At 37.4% G+C, this 19,334-nt stretch overlaps 1 long non-coding RNA gene across 1 annotated transcript in view; it reads left to right on the top strand.

Annotated features, from left to right (window-relative positions):
• LOC122793766 overlaps window positions 1-13,068 on the top strand; it is an 81,724-nt gene extending 68,656 nt beyond the window's left edge. Inside the window, exon 3 of the long non-coding RNA XR_006363533.1 lies at window positions 12,911-13,068. This is a non-coding gene — a long non-coding RNA (uncharacterized LOC122793766). The remainder of the gene's footprint in view (window positions 1-12,910) is intronic.
• The last annotated feature ends 6,266 nt before the right edge of the window (window positions 13,069-19,334 follow it).

The following is a 19,334-nucleotide window of genomic DNA, read 5'->3' as shown; positions in this document are numbered from 1 at the left end:
TGCCACTCTTAGCCATAGCACATGACATTCCTTTCTCAGGTCATATGGGCATAAGGTGTACTAAGAGATGCATTGTGCAAAATTTCTATTGGCCTGGGATTACAAGGGATGTGGTAGGATATTGTAGGACTTGTGAACAGTGTCAAAAAGTTGGTAAAGTAGGGGACAAGGCTAAGGCTCCATTAATGCCTTTGCCTGTTACTGAAGAGCTATTTCAGAGAGTGGCCTTTGATATTGTGGGACCCTTAAGTACTCCAGGTTCTACAGGAAAGAAATACATCTTGGTAGTAGTAGACTATGCTACCAGATATCCTGAGGCAGTGGCTCTGTTGTCTATTGAGGCAAAGAAGGTGGAAAATGCTTTAATAGAAATCTTCAGCAGAGCAGATTTCCCACAGGAAATACTGGCTTGACTCACCTAGGTGCCAACTTCATGTCAGACCTGCTGACTTGTCTGGGGAAGCGTTGTGATGAGAAGCATCTAAAGACCATCCCCTACCATCCCCAGACTAATGGCCTTGTGGAGAGGTTTAAACACTACATTGAAGACTATGCTATGGGCATTTGCAAGCCAGTTCAAAAGGGAGTGGGACAAGTATTTGCCCCATCTGTTATTTGTATACAGGGAAGTACTGCAGGAATCTACAGGTTTTTCACCCTTTGAGTTGTTATACGGAGATAGGGTGGTGGGGCCTTTACATTTAATTTGAGATGAGTGGGAAGGTGAAGGTGATGGTGAATCTCACAAAGAGTCTGTTGTGGATTATGTTATGTTTGCAACTTTCAGACAAGACTTAAGGAGCTCATGGATCTAGCTCAAGACAACCTAGCAGTGGCTGAACAACAAAAGAATGTGCTGTATGACAGGAATGCTTGGACCCGAGAGTATGCTGAGGGACAGAAGGTGATGGCACTTGGTCCTGTTAGACATAACAAGTTACAAACAGCTTAGGAGGGATCCTTTGAAATGGTGAGGAAAATCAACGATGTGAACTACATGGTAAATGTGGTAGGTAGGAGACAAGCGCACAAAATGTACCATGTGAATATGATGACAACTTATCATGACAGGGAGGCCCTAGTATTGAGCATTCATAATGGATTGAAGGAGGAGTCTGCAAGGGATATGTTAACCAATCTTTTGGGTGAGGCTAGGATTGACACCTCTGTGGAAGAGATTGCCATATCACCGCAGTTAACTCCTTATCATGTCTGGGAGATATAAATATTATAACAGGAATATGGGGATATGTTCACAGGGAAACCTGTGTGTACTGACTTGGTGCAGTATCATGTGGACACAGGACTCCAAAACCTATTAAGCAGATTCCTTATAGAGTACCTGAGAGAGTGAAGCAGACTCTGAAAGAAGAAATAAGGGAAATTCTAGAACTGGGAATAATTCAAGAGTCTAACACTCCTTGGGCTTTCCCTGTAGTGCTAGTGCCAAAGAAGGATGGTATGAGGTGGAGTCTAGGATTTCAGGCATATGATATCACCATACAACATCTCAATGGGGTTAATAATGCCAATGAGAATGGATTGTCCATGAGAAGAGTGGGTTAATTTCCCCAGGTAGACTCATTTTTCTCAAGCATCAGTTTTCATGGGTCACTTGAAAACTGTGCTTGAATCATAAAGGGGGGAGAAATGTGAAGAAACTGAAAATGCTGTAGCTAAGTTAGCATGCCTGGCAGGAGATTTGTGCATATTCTCACATTAACTTGTATTGCATGCCAGCATGCCTAATTATGAAAATGTAAATAAGTTTTAAAATGGTGTTTCTCTGTTTATACAGAATGTTTATAGATCTGTCACTGCTTTGATACATTTCTAACTGAGCATGTTTGAGAGGGACATTCTAAAGTACAAAATGTGTAGAATTAGCTGAGCAGTGAGTGATGTCATTGGAATGTTCCTGGTCATTAGGAGATTGTTTAAACAGCTGATTGACAGAAAAATATTTTTTTTAAACAGCTGACTGATATATTTTGAAATTAGACAGTTGAGACTGCAGTTTGTCAAGTACTGAGCAGTCTGTTAAGTACTGGCAGTCAGTGGACACAAGAAAAAGAGAACTTACCAAAGAAAACTGTAAGCTTGCCTTGCCCTTGCTATTAGATCATAGAGTAGATCAGGGACAGAATTCTTTAGTTAGATCAAAAAAGCTTAGTTAAGATAGTTTTTTTCATTTCTGGTGAGTAAATTCTGGTGTTTATTGAGAGTTAATGATTTATAATCTTGTAATCATTTTACTTATTATTAAATGCTTTTCATTATTTCACATTGTGGCTGGAAACCAGTGCTTTTAGAGATTAGAGAGTGTTTCTACCTTTTTGATACTCCCCAGGTCACCTCGATAGCCTGGCTGTTCTGGTCATAACTATCATTTATTTTGATAAGTCATTTTCATAATTGGACACCCTTTTAGAAGGGCATGAAGACCCTCTGATTGATGGCAGTATTACTGTATTATTTTAAGAAAGAGACACATTTGGAAATCTGTGTCAGACTTTCACAGAAGTGTTTGGATGTGTGATATTTAAATTTACTTTGAGTGTGACTGTATCAGAGGTCTTAAACTGGGACACTTTGCTCTGAAGTGTGTAATAAGAAACTACATTTGGGGGGACAGAGGTATATAGTCAAGTTCCAGGAAAATAGAATGTACCCCTTTTGTGGTCTTAGGGGAAATTGTGAAATATTACTTCTGATTAAGTGACAGTTTCATACTGGAGTCAGTAGTGAGGATTGAAGCTCCTTAGTTACTGACCTGGAATAGTAAGGGATGTCATTTAATTGTTGACAGTCTGGTGAAGTATTCACTGTACGTCTCTCACACACACACATACACACACATATATATATATATATATATATATATATATATATATATATATATAGCTAGAGAGAGAGTTATAGATATAGATATACTTTTGTCATTCATTTGGTTGACAGTGCAAATGAGCAACACACAGATGACTGGCAAAAATTGAGCAACGGTGCAAATATGTGACTGCACATTTGTGTGACTCAGATTTATTTGAATTCAAGCTTTATACAGTATACCTATGTAGGAGGGTGCAGGAAAATTAATGCTTGACTGAAAAACATGTGTTTGTGAGAATGTGCAAGATTCAGCAGGTAGTGCATGTGTCAGAGTTCACAGTTTAGGATTAGAGTTAAGGTTAGGTAACGGGATAGATTTAGTATTGTGTTTGTGCCTAGTTGGTGTTTTGCATGTTCTTTGTCCTTTTGTCTTAATTAGTGACACTGTTAGGGAAAGCTACCCTGCTCACTTTATTCATGTCTGCTAACCCTAATCCTAGACCTATCCCTGCATCTAACTCTAATCCTACACACTGCATTACTAAAAGCCCTTTCCTTAACAGTACCACTATATAGATAATGCTTGATTTGGGTTTTGCTGCTGGAATTTACTGATCTCTGGACAGAATTTGTCAATGTTTTGTGAATCTTTAATTTTGGTTGTCACTCATTTGTGTTGTCGACTAATGCTGATAGAATCATAAGTGTGTGCATAGCTATAAAAAACAAAGGCTGAAAAGATCACAAAGACAAATAACTTAGTAAAAACTACAAGAATGACCCAGCAAAGCTTGTCTTTAATGTGTAATACCTTAAACTTCCTACAGTGGGGGCTCATGCTTTCTATGTAATGACCCCTTAAGGACATACCAATGCTCCAGCTACATAGCTTCTGAATGCCCAAGACTTTTTGCTTTAACTTTTTTAAGTTATACTGGTGCATTTATGCCAATAAAGCCAAACCCCTCTAGTTGTAGACATGCCATGTTTCTCAATTTTTTTTCTGAGCTTGTCAATACAGCATAAGTGGATTGTCTGGCCATATTTTAGAAACACAGAGCTTAGAAACATGCTTGGTATCCATAACATCAGCGTGACTGCAAAATATTACAAATAACATCCAAACCATACAGTAAAAAGTTCACACAGACAAATCATTTAGTAAAAACTACAAGAAAGACCAGCAAAGCTAAAATGTCTTCAATGTGTAATATTTTAAACCATATGTTTCTTTATTTGCCAAGAGTCCAGTTATGGTAATATCAGTTATGTGAGTGGCATTGGACTAAAAATATCCTTTTATGGACTTGCTGACAGATGTACCTGCTGGGTAACAGGAAATAATGCAAAGGTATAGAATAAACACTAAGTCCATGGAAACAGAAGGATATCATATTTACTGCTAGGAGCATAGGGAACAAAAATTTTGAGTTTGAGCATTGTCCTTTTCACAAGCAAGTCCATCACTTGGGCTATCCTCTTATGCTCTAGAATACTGCCTTACCAGCTGTCATTTATATCGACATTTATGTCTGCATGGTCCATTTAGTGATTCAGCAAACAGGTTTTCTTTACCTGGCAGCATACCTCTCAACTGTCCAGATTTTCACAGGATGTTTAGATTTTTACCAAATATTTTTGGTCTGTTCTTCAAAACAAATGTGTTTTCTGACAAATCACTGAGGATTGAAGTCGCTAAATAAAATACATTTGAGTTCCAGCCTCTATATCCTTCAGAAAATGCATGCTAACACAAAACCAGGGGCGGCTTGTCCTATCGGACTGCAAGACTGCAGCCCCTCCCCAGCAAGATAAAGAGCATTTTGTAAATAAAATTAATTTAATACAATTATTTATCCTGCTTACTTAGCTACAAGTCCGATTGACTCACTGAAGTCCCGGAACTCGAACTGCGCATGCCTGCCGAGTTCCGGGTTTTAAAAAAATATAGTTTTTTTTCTGTAAATCCAGATCCAGACTGCTGTAAAAGCAGTCCGGGCTAATGAGCAAAGGCATCAGCGTGATGCCCAGAAGTCCATGTGGTTTTGTAACCAAATAGAAGGAGAAAGGGCTTGGACTGCTAAGTTGGCAGGCACGTACATGACGTGATGGGCTGAATGACTATTGATTGGTTCTCGCACTCTTCCCGGGCTTTATGTGCTGGGAAAAGAGCGAGAACCAAACAGTAGCAGCCGGTGAGCACTGATTCAACTTGTTTGTAGCAACTGAATTGCGAATTGCATTGCATTGGAAATCAGTCATCCTGAGGCTAATGACTGAATTTTTTGGAATTCCAATCCTAACTTCGTTCAATTGGACAGTGTCAGTGTGAGACTGACTATTAAGCTGAGCTGAAGTAAGTGACATTTTTCTTTTCTTGGTATGCAGTTGGTAGCAACCCCTTATTCAAGGCTGCATTAGAATTAAAAGAAGAATGCCTTTACTTTCCTGGCCTTAGTGTTGGCTTTGTTGGTCTTGTTATGTCTAGGACTTTAATACTTTGCAATTTAGAACCAGATTGTTGCAGCTTCAAAAATATATATTCCTTTAGGATTTCATTATTTTCATCCGTTACTATTTGTATCTTAAAACTCTCTCTTTTTTATCTCTGTTTGACTCATACATTTAACTTTCTCAAGCTTGTCTTGTTTTAGGGTGGTTTTAGGGTAGTTGATTTGGTCTGTGATAACATAGTTGCCAACACTTATTTGTTTTTTATAAATGAGTGCTCTGTTTAGCTGAGTTAATCGCACTGTAACACTGGAAGTATTTGTTTTGTGCTTTATTATGTCATATTTTCTGCATGAAATTATGGATTTTGTTAGCAAGTTAGTGTTGTGTTTTAAATTGTCTTTTGTGTACTACAGTTATATGTGTTATTTTTTCTGATGTGAGGGTGGTGGCTACTGCAATGGGAAATGTCCTTTTCTCACACTGCACAGTTATCTTAGAGATGATTGTATATTTAGGGTGGTGGGATGTACATAACTGCAAGGAGGGTTTTGTCCCCCACAATAAATGATGTTTTAGTGTTTTCTTATTCTATATAGCCCATTTTTCATTCTGTCAAAATTCCTGCTTCAGTTAAGTTTATTTTTAGTTAAGTTTAAATATATTTTGAACTTCTGATAAATTGTCTTCAGTAATATGACCTTCTGTAAGATATTTCAGGTTGTGGAAAGGTAAAACATTAAAAAGCAAAAAAAAGACAGCTACTCAGGCATACAGAGAAGGGAAGGGGGATTGTTTGGGAGGCAAGCAAATGGAGAGGTGGTGACTGTTGAAGAGCAAAGTATAGAAATGCTTACTGAGTAATCTGAATTAGATTTTGTTACATTAGTTGCAGCATGCAACAGACAGATATTTTGACAACCTGATGCATGGTGAAGAGGACTCAAGGATGCAAACAGATCTGTGAGAAAAAAAATATGCCCATCTGGGTAATCATTTGAAATGTCAGGAGCTGCTTTGGTGTTCATTATATTTAATGTATACTTGCTAGTGTGTTTTTGCATTATATAACATTAGACTCAGTAATGTTAATTAAGTTATCTTCCTGTGTTTCTTTTTCATATTTTCCCTCTATTGCTATTCTGCTTTGAAAATAATTAATTTAAAGAATTGATGTCTTTGCAGTGAGTTGCTTAGGCAGGCCCTGAACTTGGCAGTCATGTCAACACATTTTCTAGACATGTCAAGTACAGTAATGTTATACCCATACAAATGCAACTGATCTCATTTGCTTACTATTCCCATTGCCTAATTGACCGTTTTCTTTATTGTAGTAAAGCCAAATGTTTGGATAAGACTCCACAATCTGTCAGCGCCCAACACAGTGCAAGGACCCAGAATCCCCTGCCTCCCTCTCATGCCAGGCTCCAACTTGCCCAGCTGCAAGCTCAGCTTACACTACAGAGTTCTAAAACTGGCTCAGACAGCCATCACAAGCAATCCTGCAACTACGACAGTTTTAAATCAGGTCCTTTCTAAAGTGGCCATGTCTTAGCAGTTTTTAAAACCCTCTGAGGGCTGCTTCAGTGATAGCTGCCCATCCAAACCAGTCTGGTGGACCTCCGTTTGGACCAGGGATGCCAAATGCAGGATTTCAAGTCAGTGGATAACCTTTTCCAACACAGAATCTTTCTGACAAATTAGTGGAAAATCATTAAAGACTGAAGTTAGAAAATAGTGATAGACATTTAAGTTTCAGACTTCATACCCTTCAGAAAATTCATACTAATGCAAGACCTAGTATTCTATTATCTTTTTAAGTTTATAAGAACAATATTTAAAATTTGTCCTTATTTTTGGGCCTTTGTCCCACTTCTGTTTATGGCTTTGTCCAGATTTCTTGCTCTGAGGCTGAGAGGTATGACAAATGTGTCAGGGCCATCACCGTCAGCCAGAGACATTTCAAATTGTGACATACTTGTTGTACCCCACTCCCCCACGTAGTGACTCTGAATGTATCCAAGCAAGGCAAAGAGCAGTTATGCAGTGTAAGTGTGCATAGTATCCTCCCATCCAAGGTAGACACAAGTACTACAGTGGCTTTTCATCTGCTCTTGATTTTGCAGAATGTTCTGGTTTTCTGTCATATTTTTATACTGTTGATTTATGCTTCTTCTTATTCAGAAAATGCATGCTGTTGCAGTGCCTACTGCTCTGTGTTTAAGTAGCAATGCTTTAATGACCATTGGGTAAGCTTGTCTAAGATTGTAAGATGCAAATAAGCTTTAATCAGCATACTGTTAGAGAATTACCAATATTGAAAACCTTTTTGTTGCTGCCATGCAGAGAATATTTACATAACTAGATAGCATATAAGCCTTGGGTATTGAAATGCATATGACAGTATTTGTAATAAAGGACAGGATTACAGTATTTTCAGAAGCTCATTACATTTGTTGGAGACTTCAGTCATCTTTGCAGGCTTTACCCATAAACTAAACATAATGCCAATCTATCATTTGTGATCGATAACATGTGCAGTAATCCTTTAAGCAATTTATCTTGAGCTTGTTTCTTGTTTGCTGTTCAATTTTTACTTTAATTATGTTTTTCCCCATGAAACAAGTAGATAGTTGTTGTCAGGCAGCAGGTCCTTTTTGGATAAGAAACATTTTTACAAGTGGGGGTATCAGAGATTGCTACTTTCAGCATGTTACTTGGTACTTTTATACAGCTGAATATAAATTATAATTAGAACTGCAGTGCAAGAAGTGGTTTGAGTTGAGTGCTGCTTGTTTTTTTATACTTTATTTTGACTGGCATTCCAGTAATGTATTTAAAAAGTAATTTATTTTTTCATGTCACAACTTTTTTGTTTCCATCTAGATATTAAGTAAGCAGTCATGTAGCCAATGCATTGAAATATTTTTTTCTTCTACACTTCATTTTGTCTTGCTTGGACTTTCATAATGATGGTTTGGCACCCAGGGTGGTGTATTTAATTAAATCCCAGTTTTTGTGGTTTTGAACATGGCTGCATCCTTTTCTAGTTGGCCACACCCCTTCCCATTAGCCTCACCCATTCAGCTGTCTCCTGCAGCCCCACTTTAATTTGAAGTCACCAGTCGCCACTGCACAAAACCTGTTATTCTAGCAGCTAAGTTCATAACAGGAACGTTTAAAATTTCTCTGTATTGTTGGGCCTTTGTCCCCCCATTATTTTAGACTTTGGCCAGTTTTCTTGCACTAAGAAGTTGGGAGGTATGCCTGGTAGACAGTTTTAAAAGTAACATTAAGGACAGTTTCTGCTTGTTCATTTCTTCCTTGCAGAATGGATAAGCATCACTTCTTTCTTTGTTTTGATGTCATATTTCTGTTGCGCTTTCTATGTTTATTTGTGGAGACCTTTAATGTATGCTTTGTTCTTTGCTCTTTGTTTTTAAGGCCAGAAATTGCATTCTGATTTTTGGTTGTAGTTTATGTAGAAAGATTGTTTCAGAGGCCACATTACTTGGACATTGCTGCATATTAAGAAGGTTTCTCAAGCATAGTCTAAAGCATCTGTTGCCTGAAAATGTACAGCTGTTAAAGAAAATATATTCAGGTTCTGAGACACTTTCCGCAAGCAATTTTCTTATACAAATTTTGGCAAAATTGCTGATATTTCAAATCCAAATCGCTTTAAACCAAGTCCTTTTGGCACTTATCAAAATTAAAGCTGCCAACTCAATGGATCATAACAATGGCCCTGGATGCCTGCTGAGAAAGTACTAAATACCATATAGAAAAAAGCCTCTATCAACCCTTCAACATAACTATCTTTACTAGTTACATTGCCAAAGTGTGGAGAACAGCTGGTGTAGTATTCTTGCATAAAGGTGGTCGCTTTAATGACCCTTTGAATTACAGGCCTGCTAATCTCACTAATATTATTTGCAAGACTATGGAACATATTATAGTGGAGCCAATAAAAAATTATATAGCCAGTGATGTGGGATAGAGGGATAATGGCATCACTAAGGCACAGGCACCCAGGTTCAGTTAGTGACTCAGGCATCAGAGATGTTGATAAGAGCTGGCAGGTGTGCCTCTCCTTGGGGAAGAGGTAGGGGTGCATGTATGAGGCACAAGAAACAAATATATTTCCCTTGCAGAGGCTGGGGAAACAGCTTCATAGTGCTTCATTAGGGTGGTGAGTGCAGCTTGCATCTGTCAGGTCATTGCAGAAGTGAGGAGCAGTTTTGGCACAGTCTGCCCTTTACACATCCCACCCCTGCAGGGAAAGGACAATTACTGCATATGGAATAAATATCAATGCTTGAACTATATAATATGCTGTAGCAACAAAAGCAGTGCTAAACAGTTGGGCAAACTGATTTACAAATAAATACTAGAGAACAAAGGAATATATTTCAGACAAACCTCATGAGATAAGTATAGCATGAACATGATGTGGACCTGTGATATTCCTGCTTTAGTAGATACATCTAGCTTATACAGGAAAAGGGATTGTCGACCTCAGATGTTATGTAGAGCCTGCCTTTATCCTATCACAGTTCATGTTTGATATAATCAGTTAAAAGGATATTAACATTTCCTGTAATAATGTCAAAGAGGTGTCAGAGTAACCGTAGCTGTTAATATTCATTCAGCAACAATCAACACTTTATTTTATTGGCAAAACTCAGTAACTGCAGTGAAGAGTGAGTATGTTTATGTTAAAAGGTGACAATGGGGCTCTTCCAGAAGTGTGGCATAGCATTACTTAATGGCAGCTTGTCTTGTTGTTCTTTTCCTGGATGGGGTGCCTTCTCTGTGACTGTGTGTCCTCACTTCATCCATGCTGTTTTTCATCACCTACTCTAGTGTCTACCCACCTCTCAAAGACATGCTGTTAAGTGAATTACTGATCTTTCAAATTTCCCATAATTACAGTGGATATAAAAAGTTTACATAACCCTCTTAAAATGCCAGGTTTTTGCGATATAAATAAAACATTTCAGAACTTTTCCCACCTTTAATGTGACCTATAACCTGTACAATTCAATTGAAAAACAAACAAATCCGTTAGGGGAAAAATATAAAAAATAAAAGATGTACAATATGCTGGTTACATAAGTGTGCACACCCTTAAAATAATACTTTGTTGTGTATGCACACCCTTAAACTAATACTTTGTTGAAGCATCTTTTAATTACAGTATTCAGTCTTCTTGGGTACACACCTGCTGTCAGTTAAAGAGACTCTGATTAACCCCAAATAAAGTTCAGCTGTCCTAGTAGGATTTTCCTGACATTTACTCAGTTGCCTGCTACAGCAAAAGCCATAGTTTGCAGAGAGCTTACAAAGCATCAGAAGGATCTCATTGTTAAAAGGTATCAGTCAGGAGAAGGGTACAAAACAATTTCCAAAGCATTGGGTATACCATGGAACACAGTGAAGACAGTCATCAAAAGTGGAGAAAATATGGGACAACAGCGACGTTGCAAAGAACTGGACATCCCGCCAAAATTGATAAAAAGACAAGATGAAAACTGGTCAGGGAGGCAGCCAAGAGACCTACAGCAACACTGAAGGAGCTGCAGGAATTTCTGGCAAGTACTGGTTGTGTACTACATGTGACAACAATCTCCAATATTCTCCATATGTCCGGACTACGGGGTAGGGTTGCAAGGTTGCCTTTTCTTGCACAGAAAAACATCCAAGCCCAGCTAAAATTTGCAAAACAATACATCACGTCTCTCAAAAGCATGTGGAAAAATGTGTTATGGTCTGATGAGACCAAGGCTGAATTTTTTGGCCACAATTCCAAAAGGTACGTTTGGCACAAAAACAACACTTTGTGTCACCAAAAGAACACCATCCCCACGGTGAAGCATGGTGGTGGCAGTATCATGATTTGGGGTTGCTTTTCTTCAGCTGGAACTGGGGCATTAGTCAAGGTGGAGGGAATTATGAACAGTTCCAAATACCAGGCACTTTTGGCCCAAAACCTTCAGACATCTGCTAGAAAGATGAAGAGGAAATTCACCTTTCAACATGACAATGACCCCAAGCATACATCCAAATCAACAAAATAATGGCTTCACCAAAAGAAAATAAAAATTTTGGAATGGCCCAGCCAGAGTCCAGACCTAAATCCAATAGAAAATCTCTGGGGTAAGCTGAAGAGGGCTATGCACAAGAGATGCCCTCGGAATCTGACAGATTTGTAGTGCTTTTTGCAAGGAAGAGTGGGCAAATATTGCCAAGTCAAGATGTGCCATGTTGATAGACTCCTACCCAAGAAGACTGAATGCTGTAATTAAATCAAAAGGTGCTTCAACAAAGTATTAGTTTAAGGATGTGCACACACAACAAAGAATTAGTTTAAGGGTGTGCACACCTATGCAACCAGCATATTGTAGGTTTATTATTTTTTATATTTTTTTCCTCTAACATATTTGTTTTTCAATTGAATTGTACAGGTTATAGGTCACATTAAAGGTGGGAAACGTTTTGAAATGACTTATTATGGTCTCATTTTTTATATCACAAAAACCTGGCATTTTAATAGGGGTGTGTAAACTTTTTATATCCATTGTATGTGTGTAGTGTCAGTGACAGTTTGTGTGCACATCCAAGATTAAATCTCTGCATTTCTCCTGTGGCTCCCTGAGACAAGCTACAGCTCCTCTGTAACTCTGAAGATGATAAAAGTGGCTATTATAGAATAAGTGAATGAGTTTATGCACCTGAAAACTGGAAATAAAATCAGTCTTACATAGAAACCTGAAAGCAAAAATAAAAGTGACTGGAAAATGCAGATAGTCCATAGTCTACCACCAAAGTGACTGTACAGTTCCCTGCAGCATGATGTGTTGATTAGGGGATGTTCCCCTATACAATAGTTATCCTTAATCTTGTACACAGTGATCTTAAAAGTAATGACTATTCTGAAAAGCAAAAACCTGTCCACGGGTTCTGCTTTTCAACTTTACTACATATACAGGACTTTAGAAATGAACCATTGTTCCAGAATTGTCCCACAGCAGCAAATAAAAATTACAATAAAACCACTTCAGCTGGCATAATACTTTGTTTTTTCACCACCCTTTCCAGAGAGTAATGTTTCACCACTTGCATATGGACCTTTCTCCATCAGTCATTAATTTTCATCTTGAGCACTTCTTTTGTAATTTTGTTGTAAACTGACTGCATTTGCCATAGAAACCCAGATGCCTAGGGCATACCGGGGTAGGGAATGAAAACTGTGCATAAACATACACCAGGCAAAAATAATGGCTGATTAAAAAAATGAAATATGCAGCCACTATTTATACATCTTCCTCTGTACTAAAGCAGTGGCACAGTGGCAATGACTGCAGTGTGTTTCCTTGTTCAGGCTAGGAGTTTAATCATGTGCTACAGATCTCATACTATAGTTAAGCATAGAATGCTGTGTAAGCAGTACAAGAAAACATACAGAAACTGGTCATCTGTTAATGTAATGCAAACCAAAATTATACACATTTTCTATAGAATTCTCAAAGTATTTCTTATCTTCTGTTCTATCCTGCATTGGTGATAGTCTAAATGCATTGCAAAGTAATGTGTTATTTATTTATTTTATCCCATTCTTATCTCCTAGAAAAAAACGCAGAATGTTCCAAATGTGCTACTCAAGCTCAGTAACATAACTCAGCCCACATCAACTAATCTGTCCAGTTCTAAAGATTTGATCAATACAATGGATCTTCTGAGCGATGTATTAAATGCTTCAATTGCAGGAAATATATCATTCAGTAAAACAGAATTATCGGTGAGTTTATTTTGATCAAAGATGTACTTCTCAGTATTTTGCAAAACATATACATTTTGTAGACTTTAATTCATCCAAGAGATACACTCTTCAAATGCAGTATAGCTGTTAACAACGGTAGCAAAACACAGTGCAGAATAAACTGTACTTCCTGGAAAAAATATACAAGGAAAAAAGAAACGTGCAGAATATTAATTGTAAAAATGAATAATGAACAAACTCTGGAACTCATTTGGAACGAAGTATCAATATGTGTTAATAGCAAACAGATGCCTGGTGTTCAGCAAATATCTTCTTGTAACAGTTGTTACATTATTGCATTACTGTGATGTTTATAATTAAATAGTTGTTACGTGCATATTTTCTTCAGGTTCTAAGCCTATACCAGGATGGCCATTATGCATGGATACTGATATACTGATATCTTACTAAGTTGAGCCTAGAGGAAGAGACCTTTTACTACAGCCCAGGTGCTCAGACCTCAACTAGAAGATCTGGTTCTTGATGGCAGAATGAGAGAAGGATGAGAGTGCAATCCTGGGGAGAGAGCAAGGCCATTTCTACTACTGGAGGAGGGGGCAAGGCAGAGTAGGTATTATGGCGAATGGACTCTCAGCCCACCAAGCTACCAGTGACTGAAGCCCTCATTAGTAAGTGGGTTGGAGTATGCAGCTCTATCAGGAGGGAACTGTAGATCCCCACGGTGGCACAGACAGCTTGGTCACCTTCTAGGGGGTTAGGCTAATCATAAAACAGTCCTCATTGCTGGAATGCCAATAAAAACACAGACACCATGATTACTTCCAAGATAAAGCCCCCTCCATATAACTCCATTCAGCGGATTTGAAGGTCAGAGGTCCTCACCACTAGGGAACAAATGAACTGTGTTCAGTTGGAGAAGGCTTAATTGTCATTATGACAGAGGGGTAAAAAATGTACAGAAAGATACTGAGATCTTACAAAATGCGGCATGCTTATTTTTCTTCTATTTTTTTCTACAAATGCATTTATGTATTTGTCTGTTTGTTAATCAAATAAATTAGCTCTGAGTTTTGAGATGGAAACTCTTCTACAAGAAGATCCTTATTTCTAGGTATGGAATAGAGGAACATAAATAGTTTAAAGCACTAACACAAATGAATTGGTCACAAGAATCACAGAGAACATAACCCCATGAAGATGAGTGCTGATAATTGCTAGAAAGTGTACAGTGACAATATATAGCAAATCTGCAACCCACCACAAATAATCTTTTAAGAAAGATCAGTCATACACATGTGTGTATGTATGTAGTACAAACTGTAGACTTTAAGAGGTGCCAGAGAAGAATGACTCATTTGACACCATTCCTAAGATGCTAAGCCTAGCCCCCATATGTCTTAGTTAGTGGCAACTCAAGTGGATAAAAATGACTTCACAGCACTTATGAAAAACTATTATTATTATTTTTTTTGTGAGGAACAATAATGCCCTAAAAACACAATTTATTTTCCCCATAGTGTATTTTTCTCTCACCCCAAACTGTCCCATGCATTGCCACATGCAAAAAACAGAATTTAGTTCTTCCTCCTCTTTTGTAGCATTTCTGTGTTGCTCACCTTTCTCAGTGTACAAAATGTTAGGATTGAATGAAACCTCATAATATTTTTTAGGAATTTGTTTCCCTGACTCTTGCACTATCCTACCCATTAAATGTTAAGGTATTTGATTCATATCTGACACAGGAAAAGTCATAGCATCATAGCACGTGTAGCTCTTCATTCCTTCTCACCCCACTGATTTTAACTTCTGATTTAATAATAACTCAGAAAAGATAAATTCTTGATCAGGGTTTCAAAGCTCAGCCTGAGCATATGATATTTATTCCACAATCAAAACTGAATAGAATAAAAATGTTCAAATTGAGAAACTGAATCCCTTTGAATGTCTATTTTTGTTGTGTATAAACAATCATATATCAGTCCCCCTTTGAGACTGCATTGCAGAATTTTAAAACAATGACACTGGGATAGTCACCTACAAAATCTATCTAAGGCTGCTATTTCACTCTTAAGAACATTAGTGCATCTCCGCATTAAATTTGAACCCACCACTTTTGCCGCTTCAAACTCTTGAATTTGATCTATGGCACATTACAACTGAAAAATACTTTTTCTAATAAAGTGCATAGGAATTTACCTCTGATGTGATGAGAACTCATTAAAATATATCCCGGACGAGTGGTAAATAATTCAGCATGAACAATTGTCATATGCTCCCATATTGGAAACCAAGTTCAATGCAAAATGTCAGACTGTTAGTGAAAGACCTATGAATCCCTATTTAGTACTTGTGTATGAGAGGCTATATTGCAATACACCTTTAGGAGTTAAAGGTAAAATTTAAAATTTTCATGGAATTATAATATGACTATTACAACATGTAGAATTTGATTTAATCACTTTGATTCAGACTATGAAATCTGAGACATGAGATACTACAAATGAAAATAAAATCCCTTTTCTAGAGAACTCTTGTATAATTGTTACTTCTGATATACTGAAAACTCAGAATATATTATGAACCAATTCTTTAGTCTGTATCCTAAAAAGAAGTCATATAAATGGAAACCCAGTTTAATAGAAATGTCAGACTGTAACAGCGAAAGACCTATGAACCCCTTCATTTTGCACCTGGATATAAGAGGACATGTTTCAGTTCCCATTTCAGAGTTCACCGCAAACTTTTCAGGGAGCTATCATAGTATAATCAGGTATAAAATGATTCAAAGAATACAATTTTGCCCTAAATACTGCAAAACAGTTTAGTGCTGAATCTGACACCACCACTTCAGCAACCTTAGACCATGGAGTCTGAGCCATGACATATTACACTAAATAAAGTCATGTTTTGGAAATATTTGTTTACTTCTGATGCAATCATAAGTCAGTAAAGATATTCCTAGCTCCATTCATTGACAAAGAGGAATAAAGCTCTGGCTACAACCTAGATGACCTGAGTTTGAATAGTGGTTCAGGTGCTGAAAGATCCAGGCGGTGAAAGATAGGAATGAGTAACAGACACTGTCTCACACATCCGGGGAGGGGGGAGTGGTGGTCCAGTTGGCTGACCACCACCAGAAAACAGAAATTTGCAGGTAATGAAGATACAGACAGAAATGAACATGTGGATTTGGTAATCCAAGACCAATGATTGTAGCTCTGCCTTTGTATGCATGGAAACATGAATGTAGAGGTGGAAGTATAGGTGGCCATCATGATGATACAAGTACTCTTATCATCCCCTGGGAGACTGGGGTTAAGGACTAAACAGAAAATGTCAGAGACTTCCAGTATGGCATGAAGTTGAATAATCATGATCACTATCATTTCCAGCCCCTAAGTTTTACAAAAGTAGAATGTCCTCCCAATTGGCAAAATGAATATAGCCAAACTGGTAACAGCAACAGTCATGGGGAAAAGTATAAGGATTAGTAATAGAAAATAGAGCTGGAGCACTACTGATTATAAGCAAAGGAATAACCTGCAAAAGAGTATGAAGAGATGCAAACAAGTTGTTGAAGTTTGGAGACTAAAAGTTAACAAGCAACAGGAGCTCTGAATGAAAAAATAGACATTATCTATATGGCGATTAAGAAAATGAATAAAATCATTGTGAGCTACATGCTGAGAACTAAAAACAGTTTGATGAGATGGAGGGAGCATTAATACTCATGAGGAGAGATAGAAAACCTAAAAAGCAAGGAGAACAAACATGTGGAGATATTGGAAGAACTGGAGGAATTAAAGAATCTAGAAAAAAATAATTGAATTGGAAGACAGAGAAAGGAGCAGAAATTCCACTAAATGAATAAAGTAGAGGGAACAGAAGGAAGGGACTGCAAAGAATTTATGATTAAAGACTTAAATGAATGGACAAGTCTGCACAAAGAAGAAATTGTGACTGAACGTGCACATAGGGTGTACATATCACAAGGGGAAAGAACATGCTTCCCTAGGCAAATCATGACTAAAAGAAAGTCTCCTTTCAAAGCTCTGGAGGATAATAATTGGATATCACAAGGGAGGACTTCAGCAAAATGTGCTATTTGATAAAAGGAAGAGAGGCTTCTTGAGAAGAATTGGAATAAAATGGGGTTGATATGTAAATATAAAAAAACTATGAATTAAAATACAAGGGATGATTACAAACAAAAGGTGAACACTTCAAAAAACACAGAAGGAGAGATAACGTCAGAGAAATGACTGAAAGAGCGGGGGATTGTGGGTAGAAGATTAATGAATTTAAGAATTGAGCCAGAGGAGTACAATGGCTCACCTTTGTAACAAGGAAGACACAGAGATTAAGGAGTGGAGTAAGGAGACATATATAGTTCAGGGGCAAAAATTTAGTAAGGAAGATTTTTGTTATGCGAGGGACAGCAGGACATGAAATAAAAGGGAGGTGGAAGATCAAATCACCAGAAACAGGACCAGAAAGAGAGTAAAGAACATGATTCAGACAGGGTAAATGGGGAGACAAAAAGGCAGATATCTATAAGAATCAATCAGAGGAGGTTGGAAAAGATTGATGACAGACTGGATAAGCAATTCACAAAGAAACAATGGGGAGATGTGTATTTTTCCCAAACATGCAACAAAATCTAGAAGATTTCGGGGTTTTGTTTGGAAATGTTACATAGGTATTTTTATACCCAGAGTAGACTCCATAGAAATTTTCCTCAGGTAGCCAAACATTGGACATGTGATGCGGAAGAGTTAATTGAAACATATTTTCTGGGAGTGTAATGAGTTGGCAGACTTTAAAAATTCCCTGCATACTACTTTATCAGATATACTGGATGAGCAAATGAGTCTATCTAGGGAAATTATTTCTCTGAGATATGATACATAATCGGAATTGCCAAGACATAGTAAGTAAGGCCTTGCTGAGTGTAATTATGGTGGCTGCCAAAAAGCTATTACTAGAAAATGGAAATTAAAGTCTAAGCCAATGGTACTAGAAGTAGTGATTATAGTAAAAGAGATAAAACAACTGGAATTGGGATCTTTAGAAAATGGTAAGTCCAAATTACAAATAAAAATGGGAATTGTTGGGAACAATGCATGAGGTTTAAAGGAAGGCATGATTTGAATGAACTATGTAATGTTTGACTGACAATGATTGGGTAGATTATAAATGATAACATAATGTTTGCAACTTAAATTATGTCAATATGGTTTGTGATGTGCAATACTTGCAGCTGGGATTATAACAATATGATTTGTTTTTGTTTATATAAATGTATGATTGCCTATGTCATAAGTGATAATTTAATAAAAATGTTTCTTGCTTAAAAAAGGCAGGTATCCCAGGGTGTGAGAGATTGATAACTGGTAGACAGGATAGCCCTTAGTTTAATTAAATGGAATGTTAATAGTTTGGAATAAAAAGACAAAGTTTAAAAAATGTTCAGAGTAATAAGTTTTTTCAAATCTCGAATACTAATATTGCAAGAGATTCATTTGGGGAGAGAAGAACATAAATAATAAAAAGAGTACTCAGTGAAGGCTGCTATTCAGATGCAGTAGAGGGTAGAAAGTGAGGGGCAATTATCCTGCCGAAATGGGGGGCCCGATTGCAGATAGAAGAATATAAAAGGGCTAATAATGGAAGAATCACAATGCTAAGAGGGGGATGGAAGGGCAATAACATTGGGCAATGTGTACATATTGCCAAAAATGTATAATGGAAATTTCAGATCACACTCAAGGTAAAGGTTTAATAGCAGGGGATTGTAACATCACTACATCACCCCAAGAAATGGGGAAGGTCTCCCAAAAGGTGAAGCTGACAGCAGAGGGAAGGTTATTTAGAAACTTGACAAGATTATCTGGCAGGAGTGACACAAGAGTGGTCCCTTTCAGAAGATCAAATTTTCAGAAACTCAAAATTCATATTGTCGAGACAATATGATCGAGTTTCCAAAAACTCAAAGATTTTGAATGAAGACTGCAGAACTGTGCGGATCAGGGAATTTACCCTTTTCCCAATATAGTGTGATGTCAGAGTTGATATATATATATATATATATATATATATATATATATATATATATATATATATATATACACACACACAATATGCAGGGGGTGTGGGGGGTGTGGGGGGTGCAGGGGGGCTTGACCCCTTGCAAAATGTAAAAAACGACTGTGTTTTTTGAAGTTCGAGTTTTCTGAAACCCAGTCATATCATCTGGACAATATGAATTTTT

This window comes from Protopterus annectens, chromosome 2.part0, assembly GCF_019279795.1.
Source record: "Protopterus annectens isolate FY-2018-M chromosome 2.part0, PAN1.0, whole genome shotgun sequence".
In the NCBI taxonomy this organism is placed as follows: Eukaryota; Metazoa; Chordata; order Ceratodontiformes; family Protopteridae; genus Protopterus; species Protopterus annectens.
This window is presented reverse-complemented; position numbering and strand designations above follow the sequence as displayed.